Source organism: Mastomys coucha, unplaced genomic scaffold (assembly GCF_008632895.1).
Source record: "Mastomys coucha isolate ucsf_1 unplaced genomic scaffold, UCSF_Mcou_1 pScaffold21, whole genome shotgun sequence".
Taxonomy (NCBI): Eukaryota; Metazoa; Chordata; class Mammalia; order Rodentia; family Muridae; genus Mastomys; species Mastomys coucha.
Window position 1 is genome coordinate 144,749,490 of NW_022196904.1, and position 7,114 is coordinate 144,756,603.

General features: G+C 37.3%; 1 pseudogene; it reads right to left on the reverse strand.

Annotated features, from left to right (window-relative positions):
* Positions 1–1,918: 1,918 nt before the first annotated feature.
* On the reverse strand, positions 1,919–3,882 carry LOC116103618 (annotated as a pseudogene).
* Between the last annotated feature and the right edge of the window lie 3,232 nt (positions 3,883–7,114).

A 7,114-nucleotide genomic window follows, 5' to 3' on the forward strand; every position in this document is an offset into this window, starting at 1 on the left:
CATTACCTAATATTTTATTGCCCTATTTCCTATACTTTATAAAGGTATAGACAGTTTCAAGAAACTACAGAATTTCCAACCATTGTAATATTAATAATATAATTAACATTGTAATAATAATAAATATAATGACTTAGAGTTGTATAAAATGTCACATGCCAGAAAATGGAACTCAACTTTACACCAACACTATGAAGCACTTGTAGCAGCTACTGTGATTTTTTAAAAAAATCTCCAATTCTATATGCAGCATTCAATATAAATGGACTGTCTGTCCCTATCTAGTACCTAAGACATACTCCTGCATACAACTCTGTATTAGACAGAGAGATAAAACCTGTGCACAATATATGTCTCATACTTCAAATCACGTGGTAAGTTTTGACAGATATATATATATATATATATATATATATATATATATATATATATATATTTGTTTGTTTGTTTTTTGAGAAAGGGTTTGTCTGTATAGCCCTGGCTGTCCTGGAACTCACTCTGTAGACCAGGCTGGCCTCGAACTCAGAAATCCACCTGCCTCTGCCTCCCAAGTGCTGGAACTAAAGGCGTGCGCCACCACTGCCTGGCGACAGTTATATTTTTATCTTGTTGAATATAAACCTCATACATTCTGAGATGACAATGATAGAATACTTTCCTGAGGCAACTTGATGAAAACTTGTGGGATTAGCAGAAGCTCCTGAGCTTCAGGTCTCTTTGTCTATCACTTTAATATAATTTATATGATCATGCTGATAGAGAACCTTGGAATGATAGTGGTAGTTCTACTAGCCTCCCAACTCATACTCCCATATTTTTCCTGAATCACGTCACTCTGATTGACTGTGTTTATGCCTCAGTAGTCACTTCCAAGGTAATGGACAGGTGTCTAACAAGAAATGACATTATAGTCTACAAAGTATGTGTTTTCTAGCTGTTCTTTGTAGCCTTTGCTACTATTGAAAATTTATCCTGGCCTCAATGGCCTTTGACTGTCATACAACAGTGTGCAAACACTTGTATTACTCACCTCCATGACAAGTATGAATGTGTTGTAATGATAATTGTCTCTTACATTGTAGACTACTGCAATTCTCCATTCATGTTGCCTTCACTTTTCACCTGTCCTTCTGTCATTCTAATGTGAGTAACACTTTTTCTGTGACATACCTTCTGATTTTTCTCATTCTAATATCCACAAATAAGAGTATAGTTTTTATATTGACTTTATTGGATTTTGTCTTTACTATGTTCATTACCTTGAACTATTGATATCTTATGTTCATAACTATCCTGAGGATGCACTCAGCTGAGGGACAGAAGAAGGCTTACTTCTCTTTTGCATCCCACCTTACCACTGTCTCTATCTTTTCATGAACAATCAACTTCATGCACTTAAAGCCCAACTCAAGTCATTCCATGGACACAGACACAACTATACCATGATCAACCTGAATTCTCTTGTCTACAAAATGTAGACAAGATGTCAAGCGTGCATGCAGTGAAGCTGTGGGAAAATCAAAGTCTAAATTTAGCTAAGTCAGTTAATTAAAAATCGGTTCTATTTTTTTATTATTTTTTAAATGTATCTTTTGTATCTTGTTTTTAAAGATTTATTTATTTATTGTTATATGTAATTACACTGTAGCTGTCCTCAGATGCACCAGAAGAGGGCGTCAGATTTCATTATGGATGGTTGTGAGCCACAATGTGGTTGCTGGGATTTGAACTCAGGACCTGTGGTAGAGCAGTCAGTGCTCTTACCCATTGAGCCATCTCACCAAAAAAAAAAAAAAAAAAATTGGTTCTAAACAATGGAAACTTTCATTAAAAATTTATCATCTCATAATAAGCTATTCTAAATTATCTCTTGTATATTTCTATTTTTACTCCTTTACACATGATCTCTGTAACTCCCTTCTTTGGGTATAAGTAACATTTTTTTTAATTGTACAAACAATAAAGGAAACTTTAGTATAATTTTACAACATATAAATAGGTTAAGTCTGATTTGTGCTTTCTGGAAGCTGAGCACCACCCCCCCATCGCCTGCAGGCTCTTGTCTTCCTTCACATTGCACGGTTCATCACTGATTTTGGCTCTGTGGCCAGTTGGAGAGGCTGAAGAAAAGGGTCCAGCAGCCCAGTTCAGTTCTACAACTCTTCATGTGCTAGCCTGTACTTATTTGTCATCTGCTGGGGTTACGGCTGCTATGGAATGACTGCTCATCATGGGTCAGGCCAGCAAAGAAGGAATGCAGCAAAGCTTCTGCCAGAGTGATGTGCAGAGCAGGGTCGAACTCTTAACATTCTCATCAGGCTAAACAGCTACATAGAGTCCTGGAGCATGTAACTCCTCAGAGGTTTGCAGTTCTCCTTCACATACCACCCATCAGAGCTGTTCTCATCCCAAACTAGGCCCCCTTTATAGAAATATTTCTATTCCTCCCATGGGGCTGCAAACCCACTTGTGGGACATCAAAGAGAGGAGAGGCCCTTGATCTTGTGAAGGCTCTATGTCCAAGTGTAGGGAAATCCCAGGACAGGGGAGTGGAAGTGGGTGGGTTAGTGAACAGAGGGAGGGGGAATGGAATAGAGGGCATTTCAGAGGAGAAATGGGAAAAAGGGGATAAAATTTGAAATGTAAATAAAGAAAATATCTAATTAAAAATAAAGATAATTTTATAGAAAAAAAGAAATATTTGTGCTTCTTGGTACTATGGATCATGTGTGATGGGATGGGTCCTCTATTTTCATGGGTCTGAAAGAGTGTAAAGCTAGGGTAGTACTCAAAGAGAATGCAGCCAATTATCCAGACATCACAGGGGTATGTTTAGCCCAGCTCAAGAATCACCTCAGGTGGCCAGTAGTGATGGGTGTCCACTATGGTGGTATGATGTTCATGGTCAAATGTGGCACTGCCAAAGTCTACCACTCGTATGCTGGTGTTCTGCAGTGACTTTTCCTCACAGCTCTTGTGCTCATTGTAGAGGGTTTCAAACTCAGAATTCGCAAACAAGATGTTCTCTGGCTTCAAGTCTGTGTAGGTCAGCTTGTTCTCATGTAGGAATCTAAGGGCATGACAGAGCTGGTAGTCCATGTATCTGGTATGTGGTAGGGGATAAAGCTGGAAGTTGTTCTCCTTCAGGAACTCAAAGATGTTCTTGCCCAGGAGCTCAAAGGCGGTAAACATATGACCATGGAAGCTGAATCAGTCAGACATCAGGACACAAAAGAATTTAGTTGTCTTTCTCCTTGATTATTTTGAGAAAATTAATTTTTAGATGAACATCCTCCTGGTACTTGCCCACAGTATGGATGATCTTCAGGGTAACCTATGACTGCCCACTGGCATGGGCCAAGCACTCTACCGCCTTGCCAAAAAGTGCCTTCACCCAAGTTCCCCACGATCTCTTATTACCCTTGGAGCCAATAGCTGATCCAGCAAACCAGGTGGCCCTCCTGTCATCTTCCACACTCTGGCTGCTGTGCTTAATGCTGTGTTGGCTTCTTGAGGAGGCACTGCTACAAGACCTGGTTACCGCCTGTGTGACAGTGGTATGCATGCCTGTGGGTACGGTAATGCCCCCATCTTTTGTGACCATCTCCGATGTTGAGATTGTGAAGGCCCATAGCAGTCCTCTGCAAAGGATTGGCTTTGCTCTTCACACTGATACGTATCGCTGTCACGAATTTCCCTGTACGTCAGATGGTAGGGTGTATGATCATGGCTTCTGGAACATGATCTCCGTGGTCGAGGCTCTCTTCGGGATGGATATCTTAGTGGACTTTCATGCTCCAGGCTGTAAGACCGCCCCTTCTTCCAGGAGTAGCTCAGGTATGGATCTGGTTCTGAGGAACCATATCACTTATAGTGATGCATAGTTTCCCAGGCTTCTGCTGTGGCTAAGTCCCAGGATAAAAGTAAATTAAAATAGACTTATTTTTATGTTTAATGGACTAAAAAGCAATTCAATTGCAAAATCAAGATTATAATGTTATATACCTCCACCATTCCAGTGTAACAGTTGGTATGAAAAAATTTTAAAAGCTAATCCCACATGTCAATGATATTTTCAATTATGGCTATTTAAAATAACCAATTTCCATTTTTTCAAATTATGCTTTATTTATTTGGCATGCATGTGGGAGTAGTGTGTGTGTGTGTGTGTGTGCATGTTTATGTGTATAAGCCGTGTTTTCTCCACTATTGTGGAATCTAGCACCTTGGAATCATAAACTTAAACAAACTCTTTTCTCTATAAATTGTTTTTAGTCATGATGCTCTATCAAAGCAACATAAAAGTGATTAATACCACTCATTTGCTAAAAGAAAGATAAGGAATCATGGTAATGGGGGGAAAGGTTTGCATAAGTTAGGATGCTTTGCCCCCAAGATCTAATCTGCTTTTGCTGGGGAAAAAAGGCAGGGAACATCATGTGATAAAGACCAATGACTCTTGGATACAGAATGTATTTTTTCAAAGGTGTCTCACCTAATGGCTGTGCCACCCTCCAAGCAGAAGATTGTTCATGGAAACAGTTGGTGAATGACTTCATGGATAGGCCATCTTAATATATGCACCATTTCTTAAATGAATGTAAACTGTTCTCTGTGGGCTGAAAATGAAGGCAATCACTCAAGTTAAATAGCTTTGACCATAACAGGAAATCTGTATCTAAAAAATTCTCGCCTATAATTCATTCTTTGGCACAGTAGAACTGTCAATTCTTAGCTTAGTTATGATGGAGGTAAAAATCCTTTGGTGATGTGAGGGTCATTGAAGTACAGCCTTATTACAATGAACTCCAATGTATAAAAATCGTTCTTATTTTTGGCTTGTGCTACAGTAAGAGCCAAGATTTTAAATTCTATTAAAAACAAAAAACAAACAAACAAACAAACAAAAATACTTTATCTATTTATTTTCACTTAAAAACTGCTAGTAGTGATGTATTATTTTAAAATATACAGTTAATATGTTTAAAGTTATTTAAAATTTATATTGAGAAAAAACATGTATTTTCGGTATTGTAGATAAGCATCTACATAAGACTGTTCAATTGATGAATGTTTTATATCAAACAATTTTTATAATACCCAAAAAGGGTATCGTATCAAAGACAGTGAGTACATATATCAAAAAGATACATTCACAGAGACACTTCAATCAAGACTGTCAAAGACAGTAACTATAATGTGCCTAAATAGCATTGAGATATAACCTAATGTTCTTCATGCTCTACTGCTCTGAGTACTATTCCCTTCAAATCCACCCTGCAACTGTGTTTACTGAAACAAAATTCTTTAACTTTTGCCCTTGCAATAAGACATATTTTAGGGTAGCATTGAGAGACAAAGAGAGAGAGAGAGAGAGAGAGAGAGAGAGAGAGAGAGAGAGAGAGAGAAAGAGAGAGAGAGAGAGGGAGAGAAACCTTGGAAGAATAGATACATAAACACACACAGAATTTAATATAAGTCTTTTTTGAGAAGCTTTTACTTGTCATATTAGGCTTCTTAATTCAGGTTTCTTAGAGGACTTTCCTTTCTCTCCTTAGGAAATATAACTGCATCATTTTCTTTTCTCAAAACTAATTTCCCCATTATAGTTACAAATCCAAGTTTTGCCTATGTACACATAAGAGCCTTTGTATGAACTTAGCATAAAATTTTCTTTCATTGTTTTTGTTAAGAAAATATCCACTTTTGCTTTTACAACCACGAACATAGTCTGCTTCCTTTTTATTAATTAATTTTAATTTTTAAAATGTTAGTATTTTACAGCTAGAGGTACAGTATATAATTTGATGATATAATGTAGATCTATACAATGAGTGACCATTTGGGGGTATAATTTGCATATTTATCACTTTATTTATCTATCATTTTTGGCTTTGAGAACATTAAAAATATAACTTTCCATTTTTTAAAATAATACAATAATATATTATGTAGTTAAACTACATGGATCACTTATGTCTTTTAAGGATTAAGAGACCTGATTGTTTACCTGATCCCAAGTCCCCTAATGAAATTTTCAGTAGTTTTAGAGATACAGCTCCTTATCACAGTATAACTTGCCTGGGGTGATCCATGTAGTTAAAGAATTTTGTTTCAGTAAATGCAGTTGCAAGGTGGATTTGAAGGGAATATTATTCAAAACAGTAGAGCATGAAGAATATGCTCAAATATATTAAATTAGGAAATTTTAAACAATAAACATATAATAATAATTGCAAAGAAGTATGCTATCATATATTATGTGATTTTTCTGCCTAACTTGTTTGTAACCCAGTTGATTTGATAATTGTAGGCTTTATTCTCTGAAATTCTCTTCCCTAACATACTCATAAACCCTCCCAGACAAAATGTTAACAGGCTTCTGAAGTTCTAGTTTGAATGACAAGAAGGGAAGGATCATGAAACTCTAGAGATAGCAACTCTCATGTTATTGCTTCCAATGAGATATTTGCAAATCCTCCACTATGTCACTTTCAAGGTCATGAAAAGTACTTCAGAAGCATGCATCTTACATAGTACTCCCATATACTCTCTCTCTGAGGCCCAGGGAAGATAGTGGAGGAAATGGCAGAAAGAATCTAACAGCTTGGGCCTAGAGATTGGAAATGGATTGGGTGAAATAAAATCACATGGAGAAAAGGGGTTGAGATAGAATTCATAGTTTGCTTTCTTATCCATGTCTGGAATGTGAGGTTCTACATGGCTTGGAGGAATTTGGATATGGTATAGGAGAATACTTTGGGTTGCGGGACAGCCACACTTGGCTAGGATGCTGTACGGGTGGGACTCAAGATAGATCTGGAGATTTGTGGAAAATATGTGAATAGGTCTGTTAGGGAAAGTCACCTTGCTAGCCCTAGAGAAGAATTTATTAAGTCTCAAGGTGCTTGGGGACTCTTATGGAAGAATAGGTGGAAGGATTTCAGTCCACAAGGAGATAGAAATTTTACAGGAAGGTTAACAGAATCAACTAACCTGGATCTTTGGAAGTCTCTGAGGGTCTGAATCAATAATCAAAGAACATACAGTGTTGCTGTCCTGCAGCAACATAAACAGTAGGTTACCTGGAAAACGAAGTTAGAAATAGATAGGA